Source organism: Somniosus microcephalus, chromosome 11 (assembly GCF_052327205.1).
Source record: "Somniosus microcephalus isolate GS21.2 chromosome 11, FLI_Smic_1.0, whole genome shotgun sequence".
Lineage (NCBI taxonomy): Eukaryota > Metazoa > Chordata > Chondrichthyes > Squaliformes > Somniosidae > Somniosus > Somniosus microcephalus.
The window spans coordinates 103216743-103233923 of record NC_140997.1 but is presented as its reverse complement, the minus strand read 5'-3'; the positions used below and the strand labels follow the sequence as shown (position 1 = coordinate 103233923).

The 17181-nt window shown below is 47.3% G+C and overlaps 1 pseudogene across 1 annotated transcript in view; it reads right to left on the bottom strand.

Annotated features, from left to right (window-relative positions):
• The window catches only part of LOC147110808 (cAMP-dependent protein kinase type I-beta regulatory subunit-like), a 233366-nt pseudogene extending 217653 nt beyond the window's left edge, over positions 1-15713 (bottom strand). Inside the window, exons 1-3 of the transcript XR_015079886.1 lie at positions 15687-15713; positions 12152-12322; positions 9175-9266 (exon numbers count right to left, since the gene is read on the bottom strand). The product of XR_015079886.1 is annotated as a cAMP-dependent protein kinase type I-beta regulatory subunit-like (transcript). The remainder of the gene's footprint in view (positions 1-9174; positions 9267-12151; positions 12323-15686) is intronic.
• Between the last annotated feature and the right edge of the window lie 1468 nt (positions 15714-17181).

Genomic DNA, 17181 nt, shown 5'->3' with positions numbered 1-17181 from the left:
TGGAGTATATCCATATACATTGGTGTTAGTTGTTTAATGGTGGTGGTGTAGCGGTTTGTGTAGATCGCCACTAAATAAGAGAGTTTGACTTCGGCGAACTATAAATAAGTTGTTTATTTACCAGAACAGGATAATTACAGCAGGTAAGGTAGCAGGTAAGATGGCTGACTGCAGGAGCACCATGATGCAGGTCTTGTCCCAGCGGGGACTCCACGAGGACTGAGTTCGCAGTCCTGTGGGGAGCGTGATGACGTCATCGCGTTTGCGTTGTGACGTCATCACGTTGCTCGCGTCGCTCCCGTCGGCTGGCCGCTGAGGCCGAGGTCGCGAGGCCGGGCTGTGCCGGTGCTTGCCGCGGGAGCGGAAGATCGCGCCGCTCCCATCGGCTGGCCGTTGCGGCCGAAGACGCTAGGCCGGGCTGTGGTGGTGCTTGCCGCGGGAGCGGAAGATCGCGTCGCTCCCGTCGGCTGGCCGTTGCGGCCGAGGAAGCTAGGCCAGGCTGTGCCAGCGGTCGTCCTGGGAGGCCGAGTCGGGCCGGCCGGGCTGTGCCGGTGCTTGCCGCGGGAGCGGAGGATCGCTTTGCTCCCGCCGGCTGGCCGATGCGGCCGAAGACGCTGGGCTGGCTGTGGTGGTGCTTGCCACGGGAGCAGAAGATCGCGTCGCTCCCGTCGGCTGGCCGTTACGGCCGAAGAAGCTAGGCCGGGCTGTGCCAGTGGCCGTCCTGGAAGGCCGAGTCGGGCCGGCCGGGCTGTGCGGTGATCGCTTCGCTCCCGCCGGCTTGCCGATGCGGCCGAAGACGCTGGGCCGGCTGTGCCGGCAGCCGTCCTGGAAGGCCGAGTCGGGCCGGCAGCCTCCGCACGCACGTCACGTCGTACGTGACATGACGTCAGCGCGCTAGGGCGCGTCTTAAAGGGGCAATGGCCCCAACAGGTAAGTTAAAAGGGCAACGGCCCCAAAAGGTAAGTTAATCATATATAAGTAAGTTAAGTACATACAGTTAGGTAAGTTAAAGGGAATTATGTGTCTTTATGTAAGGTACAACCGGTGGTACCGCCACACAGGCCCCCCCAGAATTCGCTTTAACGAAAGTCCAAGGATGAGATGGTCTGACGAGCTGGTGGTCACGGCGGTCGTGCTGTCTTGACTTGGTAGGCGAGGTATGAAGATGCTGCTCGTGAGCGGATCCTTACGCGTGTCGTGGCGAATAAAACGTATCCGGCAGGCGAAGGACCGTGGAGACGTGCGAAACAGCAGGCCTTGTCAGAGGGACGGGCAGGTTGGGCGGACGCGGGCGATGTCTCCGTTGGCTGGTAAGCGAAACCTTCGGGAGGCTGGAACGCACGGAACGGTGCGTGCCATAGTGCTACGACGTGAACACAACAGAGGGTGAAGAGATGCTGCGTTGATCAGTGATCGGTGAGGCTAGCAACTTTCACGTGGTTGATCGCGGCCGCAGGATGCCCGTTGGACCCATCCTCGATGTGTGCAGCTTCAGTCGACGTTTGCGTTTGTTAAAGGGAAAACTGGATAAAGGGCAGCAATGGTCCAGGTTGTTGTTGCTTTCGGGCGGGGTAAACTCTGCCTGGAGGGCGGCAACACTTGAAACTGTTGTAGATTTAAGAGAAAACATGCGGGAGGGCGGCACGCTTTTTGTTCACGCCGAATCGTGTAGTAGGCAACACAACCAGCAGGCTGAAGGGCTGGTGCGTCGTCGGCGGGGAAAGAGTCGTCGATGTTCACGAGGGATGGGTTCTCGTGGTTCGCGAGGGATGGGTCCTCGTGCGCGAGGAGTGCGTCCTCGTGTTTTGCGGGGGTGAGTCCTCGTGGTATCCCCGCGGGGCGCGCTCCGATCTTGTGGGCCCGAACATGCTGTACCCCGCGCTTGGAGAGATGTATACTTGCTGTTGCTTTGGACGTAGAGGCGGACGATCCGTGTGGCGGTAGAAGAGTCGAATACGGAGACCGTGGTCTGTGCCGCATCGATGTTCTCGGCGAACAGGGCTTCTTCCTTCATAAAGCACGAGGGAGACCGTGGCTCCCTGGATTGTGGTAGCGACAGCAGAACAGCTGATGCTTCCATAGCGTGCTTCGTTTGTGAAAGACGTTCACAAACCCACCAATTGTAGCGCTGGTGGAAGACGGTTGCCGTTGGTCGTGCTCTACTTCTATGAAATTGTTCGTGAAAAACGGGCTCACCTCCAAGCTGCGCTTCCGTTGCGAAGACGTTCGCAAAGACGGGGTCGCTTTTGGTGGAATCGGTGTTAGGCGGTTGCTGTTCCGTGGTTGTTCGTCGGTTGTGCGTTGGTCGTCTTGTGGGAAGACGAGGGTCAGGCTGCACGTTGCTACCGTGAAAATCGTTCACGGATACGGGTTCACCAATTGTAGCGTTGGAATTGATGAGCTCCCGTACTCACGTCGTGGGGTCACCAATGTAGCCATTCGTGTAGATCGCCACTAAATAAGAGAGTTTGACTTCGACGAACTATAAATAAGTTGTTTATTTACCAGAACAGGATAATTACAGCAGGTAAGGTAGCAGGTAAGATGGCTGACTGCAGGAGCACCATGATGCAGGTCTTGTCCCAGCGGGGACCCCATGAGGACTGAGTTCGCAGTCCTGTGGGGAGCGTGATGACGTCATCGCGTTTGCGTTGTGACGTCATCACGTTGCTCGCGTCGCTCCCGTCAGCTGGCCGTTGAGGCCGAGGTCGAGAGGCCGGGCTGTGCCGGTGCTTGCCGCGGGAGCGGAGGATCGCTTTGCTCCCGCCGGCTGGCCGATGCGGCCGAAGATGCTGGGCCGGCTGTGGTGGTGCTTGCCACGGGAGCAGAAGATCGCGTCGCTCCCGTCGGCTGGCCGTTGCGGCCGAAGAAGCTAGGCCGGGCTGTGCCAGCGGCCGTCCTGGAAGGCCGAGTCGGGCCGGCAGCCTCCGCACGCACGTCACGTCGTACGTGACATGACGTCAGCGTGCTAGGGCGCGTCTTAAAGGGGCAATGGCCCCAACAGGTAAGTTAAAAGGGCAACGGCCCCAAAAGGTAAGTTAATCATATATAAGTAAGTTAAGTACATACAGTTAGGTAAGTTAAAGGGAATTATGTGTCTTTATGTAAGGTACAACCGGTGGTACCGCCACACAGGCCCCCCCAGAATTCGCTTTAACGAAAGTCCAAGGATGAGATGGTCTGACGAGCTGGTGGTCACGGCGGTCGTGCTGTCTTGACTTGGTAGGCGAGGTATGAAGATGCTGCTCGTGAGCGGATCCTTACGCGTGTCGTGGCGAATAAAACGTATCCGGCAGGCGAAGGACCGTGGAGACGTGCGAAACAGCAGGCCTTGTCAGAGGGACGGGCAGGTTGGGCGGACGCGGGCGATGTCTCCGTTGGCTGGTGAGCGAAACCTTCGGGAGGCTGGAACGCACGGAACGGTGCGTGCCATAGTGCTACGACGTGAACACAACAGAGGGTGAAGAGATGCTGCGTTGATCAGTGATCGGTGAGGCTAGCAACTTTCACGTGGTTGATCGCGGCCGCAGGATGCCCGTTGGACCCATCCTCGATGTGTGCAGCTTCAGTCGACGTTTGCGTTTGTTAAAGGGAAAACTGGATAAAGGGCAGCAATGGTCCAGGTTGTTGTTGCTTTCGGGCGGGGTAAACTCTGCCTGGCGGGTGGCAACACTTGAAACTGTTGTAGATTTAAGAGAAAACAGGCGGGAGGGCGGCACGCTTTTTGTTCACGCCGAATCGTGTAGTAGGCAACACAACCAGCAGGCTGAAGGGCTGGTGCGTCGTCGGCGGGGAAAGAGTCGTCGATGTTCACGAGGGATGGGTCCTCGTGCGCGAGGAGTGCGTCCTCGTGTTTTGCGGGGGTGAGTCCTCGTGGTATCCCCGCGGGGCGCGCTCCGATCTTGGGGGCCCGAACATGCTGTACCCCACGCTTGGAGGGATGTATACTTGCTGTTGCTTTGGACGTAGAGGCGGACGATCCGTGTGGCGGTAGAAGAGTCGAATACGGAGACCGTGGTCTGTGCCGCATCGATGTTCTCGGCGAACAGGGCTTCTTCCTTCATAAAGCACGAGGGAGACCGTGGCTCCCTGGATTGTGGTAGCGACAGCAGAACAGCTGATGCTTCCATAGCGTGCTTCGTTTGTGAAAGACGTTCACAAACCCACCAATTGTAGCGCTGGTGGAAGACGGTTGCCGTTGGTCGTGCTCTACTTCTATGAAATTGTTCGTGAAAAACGGGCTCACCTCCAAGCTGCGCTTCCGTTGCGAAGACGTTCGCAAAGACGGGGTCGCTTTTGGTGGAATCGGTGTTAGGCGGTTGCTGTTCCGTGGTTGTTCGTCGGTTGTGCGTTGGTCGTCTTGTGGGAAGACGAGGGTCAGGCTGCACGTTGCTACCGTGAAAATCGTTCACGGATACGGGTTCACCAATTGTAGCGTTGGAATTGATGAGCTCCCGTACTCACGTCGTGGGGTCACCAATGTAGCCATTCGTGTAGATCGCCACTAAATAAGAGAGTTTGACTTCGACGAACTATAAATAAGTTGTTTATTTACCAGAACAGGATAATTACAGCAGGTAAGGTAGCAGGTAAGATGGCTGACTGCAGGAGCACCATGATGCAGGTCTTGTCCCAGCGGGGACCCCACGAGGACTGAGTTCGCAGTCCTGTGGGGAGCGTGATGACGTCATCGCGTTTGCGTTGTGACGTCATCACGTTGCTCGCGTCGCTCCCGTCAGCTGGCCGTTGAGGCCGAGGTCGAGAGGCCGGGCTGTGCCGGTGCTTGCCGCGGGAGCGGAAGATCGCGTCGCTCCCGTCGGCTGGCCATTGCGGCCGAAGACGCTAGGCCAGGCTGTGGTGGTGCTTGCCGCGGGAGCGGAAGATCGCGTCGCTCCCGTCGGCTGGCCGTTGCGGCCGAAGAAGCTAGGCCGGGCTGTGCCAGCGGCTGTCCTGGGAGGCCGAGTCGGGCCGGCAGGGCTGTGCCGGTGCTTGCCGCGGGAGCGGGGGATCGCTTCGCTCCCGCCGGCTGGCCGATGCGGCCGAAGTCGCTGGGCCGGCTGTGGTGGTGCTTGCCGCGGGAGCGGAAGATCGCGTCGCTCCCGTCGGCTGGCCGTTGCAGCCGAAGAAGCTAGGCCGGGCTGTGCCAGCGGCCGTCCTGGAAGGCCGAGTCGGGCCGGCCGGGCTGTGCCGGTGCTTGCCACGGGAGCGGAGGATCGCTTCGCTCCCGCCGGCTGGCCGATGCGGCCGAAGATGCTGGGCCGGCTGTGCCGGCAGCAGTCCTGGAAGGCCGAGTTGGGCCGGCAGCCTCCGCATGCACGTCATACGTGACGTGACGTCAGCGCGCAAGGGCGCGTCTTAAAGGGGCAATGGCCCCAACAGGTAAGTTAAAAGGGCAACGGCCCCAAAAGGTAAGTTAAACATATATAAGTAAGTTAAGTACATACAGTTAGGTAAGTTAAAGGGAATTATGTGTCTTTATGTAAGGTACAACCGGTGGTACTGCCACAGTGGACCATTAAACAACTAACGGGAGGAGGAGGCTCCATGAATATCCCCACCCTCAATGATGGCGGAGCCCAGCACGTGAGTGCAAAAGACAAGGCTGAAGCGTTTGCAACCAACTTCAGCCAGAAGTACAGAGTGGATGATCCATCTATGCCTCCTCCCGAGGTCCCCACCATCACAGAAGCCAGTCTTCAGCCAATTCGATTCACTCCACGTGATATCAAGTAACGGCTGAGCGCACTGGATACAGCAACGGCTATGGCCCCTGACAACATCCTGGCTGTCATGCTGAAAGCTTGTGCTCCAGAACTAGCCACGCCTCTAGCCAAGCTGTTCCAGTACAGCTATAACACGAGCATCTATCCGACAATGTGGAAAACTGCCCAGGTATGTCCTGTCCACAAAAAGCAGGACAAATCCAATCTGGCCAATTACCACCCCATCATTCTATTCTCAATCATCAGCAAAGTGATAGAAGGTGTCATCGACAGTGTTATCAACCTGCACTTAGTTACCAATAACCTGCTCACCGATACTCAATTTGTGTTCCGCCAGGACCACTAGGCTCCAGACCTCATTACAGCCTTAGTCCAAACATGGACAAAAGAGCAGAATTCCAGAGGTGAGATGAGAGTGACTGCCCTTGACAACAAGACAGCATTTCACTGAGTGTGGCATCAAGGAGCCCCAGTAAAAATGAAGTCAATGGAAAGCAGGGGGAAAACTCTCCACTGGCTGGAGTCATACCTAGCACAAAGGAAGATGGTTATGGTTGCTGGAGGTCAATCATCACAGCCCCAAGGACATCGCTGCAGGAGATCCTCAGGGCAGTGTCCTAGGCCCAACCATCTTCAGCTGCTTCATCAATGACCTTCCCTCTAACATAAGGTCAGAAATGGGGGTGTTCGCTGATGACTGCACAGTGTTCAGTGCCATTCACAACTCCTCAGATAATGAAGCAGTCCATGCCCACATGCAACAAGGCCTGGCTGATGTTCAGGCTTGGGCTGATAAGTGGCAGGTAACATTCGCGCCACACAAGGACCAGGCAATGACCATCTCCAACGAGCGACAGTCTAATTACCGTCCCTTGACATTCAACGGCATTACCATCGCCGAATCCCTCATCAACATCCTGGGGGGTCACCATTGACCAGAAACTTAACTGGACCAGCCACGTAAAAACTGTAGCAACAAGAGCAGGTCAGAGGCTAGGTATTCTGCAGCTAGTGTCTCACCTCCCGACTCCCCAAAGCCTTTCCACCATCTACAAGGCACAAGGAGTGCGATGGAATACTCTCCACTTGCCTGGATGAGTGCAGCTCCAACAACACTCAAGAAGCTCGACACCATTCAGGATAAAGCAGCCCGCTTGATTAGCACCCCATCCACCAACTTAAACATTCACTCCCTCCACCACCGGCGTACCGTGACTGCAGTGTGTACCAGCTTACAAGATGCACTGCAGCAACTCGCCAAGGCTTCTTCAGCTACACCTCCCAAACCCGCGACTTCTTCCACCTAGAAGGACAAGGGCAGCAGGAGCATGGGAACACCACCACTTCCAAGTTCCCCTCCAAGTCACATACCATCCTGACTTAGAAGTATATCGCCGATCCTTCATCGTCACTGGGTCAAAATCCTGGAACTCCCTACCTAACAGCACTGTGGGAGTACCTTCACCACACGGACTGCAGCGGTTCACGAAGGCGGCTCACCACCACCTTCTCAAGGGCAATTAGGGATGGGCAATAAATGCTGGCCTTGCCAGCGATGCCCACATCCCATAAACGAATATTTTAAAAAAATTACAGAGATTGAGATGCAAGGTGCCAGAATTTGCAAATGAGGACAAGAATTTTCAATTCAGTGTTCCGGGTGTCCGGTTGTCCTGAATGTGTGCTCCTCGTCGCAACGGGGAGGCATGCGACAGCAGCATAAAATAAGAATGTGGTGAATGAAGAAAAACCTCTTGGAAGACATTCAACTCCTGGGACATGACAAAGCTGAAACTTGGTCTATCGACATCAGGGCCCCGATTTTAACTCTCGGCCAGTTTTTGATGTCAGTTTCAAAGCCGCTACAGCCAAAAACAGGCATGGGATATTTTAACTCCTGGACCTTATTATAATCTCACCAGGAGATTTCTCACCCGATTAGCTGACCTGCTGGGAAACCTGTCCACTGCCAGAGCGCAATTTCCAGTGGGTCAGCCAGACGCCTATTTCAAAGTGGCAGTGTACCTTTCAAAGTGAGGTTGAATTTCCTTCTGCAAGTTTTTGCTGTTGGGCGTGGTGGGTGAGCATGAGTCACAGGGTTGCCCCCAGGTTCTTTGAGGCATCCTGGAAGTTCTGCTGGAAGAGGTCAAGGCAAGGAGTGAAGTTCTCTTCCCAGCCAGTGCCAGTAAGACCCTGAAAAACAATGTCCACCAGGCATGACAACAGATTGTTGAGGTTGTCAGCTCCAGGACCATCACCCCCCAGGACCTGTATCCAGTGCAAGAAATATTTTACATATGTACAATTCATTCTGTAGAGTTAAAATTACATTGCATTCCTTTGTGTAAAAGATGTTCCAGAAAATCCAGTGCATAAGTTCTGCTTTCAGGCATATGGTGCTAATAGCAACCATCTCCAGAGGAGGTCCCAGAGAATGGTGGCTTTGTAAAGGCAAAGAATTTCAGCATCAGTTGGCACCACAAAAAATAAAAGAAACCAAGATGCCCACTTTTCAACCAAGAGTACTGACTGATTCTGGAAAGACTCATGAATGGTCTTGACAACACCCGTGATAGTTTTTTTTTGAATTGAGGGATGAAATACAGTGCATTATAAGTACTGTAATAAATGATGTATAGGTTACACTAGTGATTTCAATCACAGAAGCCAAGCAGTAAAAGATTGTTCATGTGCACAAATTGAACACAGATTCACACATCATCAAAGATATGCTTCCAAAAATTTAACAGGATTTTTCAATTATGAAAACTGATCCCTATGTTCATTAAATATCATATAGCGAGTGTTGGAAAGCTACTACACCAAGGTATATTAGAAATCTAGCTATACCAGTAGAATTCTAACTGTGGTTTGACTACCACTTCTACCTATTGCACGTCATCAGCATGCGCACAGTACATTTTGGGCATACAGCCGCTGTTTTGTCTGAACACAAAGCCCTTTTGTACTTGTATAATATTATCTTAACACATTTTCCAACAAAAAGTTGATAAACATTTTACTGAGGGAAAAAGAAAAAACACATGCAAACACAATTTTGCAATCTTGCTGATATAATTATGACAGTTTTCAAAGTCAAGGTCATATTTAGTTAGCTTAAACATTTATCCAAAAAAACTGTTGTGACAATATAGGCACATATGTGTCAATCCCTTTGCAGTAAGAAAAGCATGTCAAAGGGGGAATGCACTATGTTGTATAAATACAGTGAAGGGTAGAAAACAATAAATGTTGCAATATAATTCATTAAGCTTTATTCATTCTGGCCCGATTACTAATTAACCTACAAGGCCAAATTCAGGTTGTTAATACTGCATCCTAATTTTTTCCAAGCAGAGACAAGACTGGAGGACACAGTAAAAACACAGGGAAAGAATAAACTGTTAACTTGAATAACAAATGCTTGCATGTCATCCACTAATCCTCCTACCTTCGTTCATTATCATCAAGATGAGCAAAAAGAACATTCTTAGAAATAGCTTTTGCCAGTGCAGTCATAGTCTTGTAGTCCTTTGGTATAACCTGTGAAACAGTACAGGAAGATGAAGCCTACTGCAGGATTCAATTAGCCTACAGTTGGTGAAACAGTATACAGCCAATTGACATTACAAGTTATTAAGGGACATAATAGGTTTTTCAGAATAGAATGTTTATCAACACATAATCCAATACACTAGTGGGCTACTAGCATACTGGAACATAAAATAAGGGGGGGAAATTGGTTTAAAAAAATCTACATGTTATAATGACTATGGACAAGGTGCACAATTTGTTTCTAAAAAAAAGTTGAAGTAGCAGCCTGCTGAGAAAAGCAATAGTCAGGCACACAAGGGTTCGCATCTGCAATTTTTCACACCAAGTTGCCCATGTCAACCAGGCGATTAAGGGGAAAACTACATATAAAGGCATATTGCTTCACAATAGTGGAGCATGACGAATAAAGAAAACTGTATCACACTACCTATTTAATGTGGGGAGGGAAACATGGTAAGGGATTGGTAGTGAATTCTGTGTTCAAGGCAAGCAGTTTCAGGAAAAAACAAACCAATGCTGCTCAACATCAACTTCATTACAAACAGCACCTTCTACAGCAAAGGTACGGCACTTCCACTTCTCACCATAGCCATGCTTATAACTTCTCTGAATCAGGCTAGAATTTAACACCAATTATTGCCAAATTATGGACAGTTTGTGCTGCTGATGCATCCACTACAAACTCAATAGAAATCCTTCCAAAGTACTTGCACAGAGAATCCTTACAATGAAAAAAGAAACTTTCCTCCCAACGGTTTGGCTGGTTTCAGACAACAGTTCCAAAAAGTAGCAATATGAATCCTGAAGGGCCAGGTGAGGCACTAAAGATATAGAGGATGACTGGGATATCACATCAGAAATGGCTGAAGTGGTGTTTGACAGCAACGTGTATAATATTTTGTTTTCATTGCTGATTGGTGGGATCGTAATCATAATAAGCTGGCTTTCTTAAGAGCCAGGGCAACAATTGGAAGTCCTACAGGTTCCCATGCCAAATATTTCTGTTTAACGGGTTGAGGTGGTCTTCACCGTACAGGGCCCTGTAGGAAGTATCTGTGTACACAACCACGAATCAGATGTAAAATGAGGCAGGAAAAAGATTATTTGACCAAGAGTGTAAAAAGTTGAAGGGACTTAATCCCCCAAAGAAATTTTCCCCCTGAAATGAAGGAACTTTCCTGTTTGCATGTGAAGTTTGAATGAATGAAGAATCATGATTAATATCATTTTGTTTATTCTAGAGGATTTTTTGAAAATGTTTTAAACTTACAGAAGCGAATACCAATACACTTAAACAGATGAAGTAAAACTAGCCAAATGTTCTGCAATTGCAAAAGCAGCATACCCAAGTAATTCTCCAATTTGATAAGTGGGTTAATCCTCGTGTGCACTGAGAATAATGAATGAAGAAGAAGAATGAAAGCTTGACGTATTATAAAGATTTTCAGTTATTTTGGAAAAATTACTTTCAAAAGTACTTCTCTCTCTCAACCCATTTCCTGGATTTGCAGATGGAAAAGCAATTTCCCAAATCTCTAAACAACTCTCCATAGTAGTAGTTATGAAGTGTCAATAAGGTGCCTGGAATTACCTGCTAAATTATTTTTCTACCCTCCCTGTGGAGTCTGGTATCCGTTGTAATCTCACGCCAACAGAAGAGAGATTAGGAATTTGGTATGTGGATAACTGTGGACACAAACTTGTACCCTATCATTACATGACACTGGGTATTTAAGCATTGTGCTCGCGCACTACTTCCCAATTTTAGTCGTCTTCTCCCCCCACCATACACTTTCACTTTCCTACCCAACAATGCTGCCCATCTATTTATGAGAGAACGGAAGGTTTGGGCTTTGGACTTCTTAACTATCCATGCCAATGTGACCAGTCAGCTGGAGGGGGTAATTTAAAAAAAAAAATTTTTATTCATTGATGGGATGTGGGCGTCGCTGGCTGGCTAGGCCTGCATTTAGTGCCCATCCCTAATTGCCCTTGAGAAGATGGTGGTGAGCCGCCTTCTTGAACCGCTGCAGTCCATATGGTGTAGGTACACTCACAATGCTGTTAGGAAGGGAGTTCCAGGAGTTTGGCCCAGCGACAGTGAAGGAACGGCGATACAGGTCCAAGTCAGGATGGTGTGTGGCTTGGAGGGGAACTTGTAGGTGGTGATGTTCCCATGCGTCTACTGCCCTTGTCCTTCTAAGTGGTAGAGGTCGCGGGTTTGGAAGGTGCTGTTGAAGGAGCTTTGGCGAGTTGCTGCAGTGCATCTTGTAGATGGTACACACTGCAGCCACAGTGCGCCGGTGGTGGAGGGAGTGAATGTTGAAGGTGGTGGATGGAGTGCCAATCAAGCGGGCTGCTTTATCCTGAATGGTGTCGAGCTTCTTGAGTGTTGTTGGAGCTGCACTCATCCAGGCAAGTGGAAAGTATTCCATCACACTCCTGACTTGTGCCTTGTAGATGGTGGAAAGGCTTTGGGGAGTCAGGAGGTGAGACACTCGCCACAGAATTCCCAGCCTCTGGCCTGCTCTTGCAGCCAAGTAAAGATAACTATTCTGTGCCAGTTTAATTTTCTTCCTGATGAAATAGAATGCTATATTGCTGTTTACCCAGCACACAAAGCAACAACTGACAAAATATGCCCAACGACACAAACTTTTGAGAGCAGTCATCTCAGACGAGCTTTTAAATCACCCTAGTTACTACATTTAATCAGAAGATGCAATTTTTCTTGTTATTTTGTTGGTCTCCAAGTAGAAATCTGAAAAATTGTGCCAAAATGGCAAAAGGTTTTCAAAAAGCTTACATTCAGTTCAAACTAATAATACTTCATCAATTGATATTTCTGTATAAAATGCAAACTAGCGTCATACCTTTCGAACATAAGAGACTGCATCTTCTTCGGTGTATACTTCAGCACTCACACCACCTCTTCTGCGCCTGGCTTTTACTATGGGATTTGGAGGTGGTGGTGAAATCTCATCATCATGAGAGTCTGACTGAGAATTGGACTTCTGGCGAGCCAAAATTTGTTTACATTCTTCCTATATTTAGACAAGAAAAAAATGTGCATATATATCTCATCATGCAAGAACATGTATTTTAATTAACTATGTTAAAAACAGAGTGAGTATGGAGTTTCTCAATTTCTGAAAATAGAAGTGTAGAGCAATTGTTTAATGCAAAATAATAAAATAAATATAAACAACAACAGGTACCATGCCATTCAGAAACAACAGTCTTTTTTTGTCCTGCGGTTTGGCCTCTACCAGTGTCTCGATTCACGAGCTGTTTTGTTCATGCACTGATTCTTGTGACGTATGTAAAAATCACAAAGAAACAGGCCGTTCGGTCCAACCAATGATCCTCCACACAAGCAACAGTCCTAATCCCATGTGCCTGTTCTGTTCCAATATCCCTTTATTCCCCTTTTTCTTTAACCATCTATTTAATCTATTAGTAAATCTCGACATGGTTTCTGCTTTAATCACCAACTCCGGTAGTGCATTTCAGGCATAGAACCATATGTGTAAAACGGTTCTCTTCTCTGTCTTAAATTACTTACATTTAATCTTATATCTATATCCCCTTGTTCTAGACTACTCAATCACTGAAAGCAGTCCGTTTCTATTTACTCTGCCCCATCCCTTCATAATTCTAAACATCTCTATCAAATCTTATCTGTTCTAACCAAGAGCCCCAATTTTTCAAGTATTTATATTTCCTCATACCAGGCAGCATCTTGATGAATCTGCATTGTATCCTCTCTACTGCATCAACATCCTTCATATAGTGTGGTGCCTAAAACTGCATACAGTACTCCAACTGAGGTTTTATAGATAAAGGAAAGACTTGAATTTATACAGCACCTTTCCTGACCTCAGAAAGTCCCAAAGCGCCTTACAACCAATTATGTACTTTTGAAGTGTAGGCACCGTTTTGCTGTCCACAACACGACAGCCAATCTGTGCACAGCAAGCTCCCACAAACAGCAATGAAATAAATGACCAGATCATGTGTTTTAAATGTTGGTTGAGGGATAAATGTTGGCCAGGACACTTGGAGAACTACCCTACTCTACTTTGAATAGCACCATGGGATCTGTTACATCTAACCAAGAGGTCAGACGGGACCTCGGTTTAATGTCTCGTCCAAAAGATGGCACTGCCGACAGTGCTTCATTCCCTCAGCACTGCACTGGTGTCAGCCTAGATTATGTCCTCAAGTCTCTGGAGTGGGACTTGAACTCAACCTTCTGACTCACAGGCGAGAATGTTACTACTGAGCCACAGCTGACGGTATTCAATTAGCTTAGAAAAACCTCCCGTTATTGACTGCTGAATTTTCTGCTGAAACCACCTGGTCTCTACACGTTTATCCCATGCAGACAGTAGAACATCATTTTCCACAAATCTGGCAAATATTTCAGCTATGCTTAGATCCTTTCCTCCAACATACAATATCAAACAAAGTATGCGGTGTTTTTGCCCAGATCTCTCACGGCAGTAAACATTTCACCATTCACTTGTTATGACAACGAGCCATTTCTTCCCAACTAGAAATACGTGAAGATAGCTCCCAGCAGTCAAAGATTCCTGACCTTGCTTTCTAAAAATTGTCATTATATCTAGAGCAATGTGCGTCAGTTGCAACCAAAATGTCACATAATATATGCAATGCTTAATTGTTTTTAATGATTGAGGTCAATTACAGTAATTCACTGAGCAGCACACACATTCATCTATACAAACTATAACCATTATGCTTTTCCAGGTTGTTGAAATAGTGTATTGCTTACAGGGCAGTAATGCACACTTGTTACAATGACAAAATTGTGATTTTTAGTTCCTTGCAACTATGTAAATTGTCTCCAATTGCAATTCCACAAATCCAATAAAGATATTTTATTTGTTATAGTTATGATTCCCTCAGAATGACAGGTGAGTGAATTTCAAGACAGTGGGTATGCATAAGCTCTTTGTACTTATTTTTTAAAAACTACCTATTTTGTAGGGTTTTCGTCGTTCTTCCAAGGAGCATCTACTGCATACTACTGATCTGAACCAGGTCATGTTCTTTGGAGAAAATTTTAAAAAATCACAGCAAGGGAAGATCTCTCTTTAAGATGCTTTAAGAAAGAACTTGCATGTATATATTGTCTTTCCCGACCTCAGAATGTCACAAAGTGCTTTACAGCCAACTGTTGTAATGTAAGAAACACAGCAGCCAAGGTCCCACAAACAGCAATGAAAGAAATGACCAGATCATCTGTTTTAAGTGTTGGTTAAGGGAGAAACGTTGGTCACGACACTGGGAGAATTTCCCTGCTCTACTTCGAATACTTAGAGTATCTTTTACATCCACCTAAGAGCGCAGAAGGGGCCTCGGTTTAACGTCTCATCCAAACGACGGCACCTCCGACAGTGCAGCACTGCCTCAGTACTGCACTGAAGAACCAGCCTAGATTATGTGCTCAAGTCTATGAAGTGGGACTCGAACCCACAACTCTCTGACTCAGAGATGCGACTGCTACCACTGAACCAAGACTGACACTTAAATGTTGCGATATCCTCCACTATCCTAAACCAAATTTAAAAATATTGTACCAAATGATTTTTATTTGGAAGTACATGATTATGTGGTAGCCAGCACAAAACAAAAATACTATAATGAGCACAAAATCACCCTGCAGTACCATATAATGAAGGTATTAAAGTTAATTCTGTAGCCATATAGCATTTAAATCTTTGGCTCATCATAAATGAATAAGATGTTAAACCAATAATGAAAAATGTTCTAATATGACTTTTTTTAAAAATCCAATTTAAAATGCACTGTATCCCACGTATCATATAATTCTACAGAATAGAGAGGCCATTTGACCCATTATGCCCACACCAGCTCTCAGAAAGAGCTTTCAATTTAGTTCCATTCCTCTACCCTTTCCCCGTACCTGTTTTTAAAAAATTCAATTTCCCTATTAAAAGTTACTGTATGTCCTCTTTCTACCACTTTTTCTGCATTAAAAAAAATCCTAACCTCTCCTTTTGGTGGTGATCATGAATTTGTGCCCACTCAGCAACTATGTACCTTATCAAAACCTTTCATAATTTTGAAGAACTCTGCCTGATCTCCTCTTAAGCTTACCTACTAAAGCCCCAAGTTTCTGTTACTACATCTTTTCTGGACCTCTCCATGGCCTTGACATGCGTCCTAAAGTAGGGTACACAAAACTAGGTGGCATATTGCAACTGATTTCTGTAAGTTTAGCATCATCTCTTAGCTTTTGTGCTCAATGTCCTTATGCATAAAACCCAGGATCCCATGTGTTCTATTTAAAATAGCAATATATGTCCAAGTCAGGATGGCATGTGACTTATTGCTGATCATTACTATTTTATATTTCACCTTTGAATTCCTGCATAGTTTGCACATGATCGTCTGAGTACACAAGGCATGGACTGCCACTAATAACTTGAGGAAAAGCCAGCTCAAACTACAAAATCAGTCATTTCAAATATAGTGTCAAATAGTCTTCCAATGCCTTCCCTACTGGGAAATGGGGAAGAGAGGAATGTTCAAAAGTTTATAATGTCTAAAAATGCACACAAGGAGGCAGAAGGGCAATTACCGTGGCATTACGCTGGGATGAACTGAGCAGAAGTCAAGTGGGAGGAAAAAAATAAGGGAGAAACTTCCTCAGGGTGCTCATGTGTGCCTCCTCCTGGTGAGTTCAGAGCTACATGGCTGAAAGCAGGTTGGCAACACCTCTAAGCCACAGTTAGTGGAGATTCCTACACTAAAGAAAAATGGTAACCAAATTACATGCAGTCTTAAAACCAGAGTAGAGTAAATATGTTTCTGAGGTGAGTGGATCAGGCGGGAAAGTGGAGTTCAGGTCGAAGATCCGCCCTGATCGTATTGAATGGCGGAGCAAGCAAGCTGAGTATGGCCTACTCCTGCTCCTATTTCTTATGTTCTTTGGAGTGTGGGGAAGACCGCTTCACCTCATTAAGCAATTTACCAGAATGCAATCGTCCAGTAAATGTCAAGCTATCTAAAGAGCAAAATCTTATATCTTCTGCAGGAAAAAAGAAATTAGAGCTATATAGTTGAAACAAAAGTGGCTGCAGAGATAGTGGATTCATTGGTTGTAATCTTCAAAAATTCCCTTGACTCTGGAGAAGGCCCAGTGGATTGGAAAACCACAAATGTAATGCCCTTATTCAAAAAAGGAGGGAGACAGAAAGCAGGAAACTATAGGCCAAGTTAGCCTAACATCTGTCATTGGCAAAATGCTCAAAACCATTAATAAGGAAGTAGTAGCAGAGCATTTAGAAAATCATAATGCAATCAAACAGAGTCAACATGAAAGGGAAACCGTGTTTGACAAATCTATTAGAGTTCTTTGAGGAAGTAACGAGCAGGGTGGATAAAGGGGAACCAGTAGATGTAGTGTATATAGGTTTCCAAAAGGCATTCGACAAGGTGCCACATAAAAGGTTACTGCATAAGATAAGAGCTCATGGTGTTGGGGGTAATATTATAGATTGGATAGAGGATTGGCTAACTAACAGAAAGTCGGGATAAATGGGTCATTTTCAGGATGGCAATCTGTAACTAATGGGATGCCACAGGGATCAGTGCTAGGGCCTCAACTATTTTCAATCTACAGGAAACTTTGTGCTATCCGGAGGTTGTATGTCCGGCAACTTCGAGCTAACGGCAGAAATCAGCAGCCATTTTTGTTAGGTTTTTTTTCTTCCCCTAGCATCCCCTAGCATTTTTTTTTAACAGCCAGGCTCTGGAAAGCATCTCTGCAGCTTAGCAACAGCTTCAGAGACGCTTCCAAGGTACGGGCCGAGTGTTGACATGCTGTTGCTAAGCAACAGTCTTTGTTGTC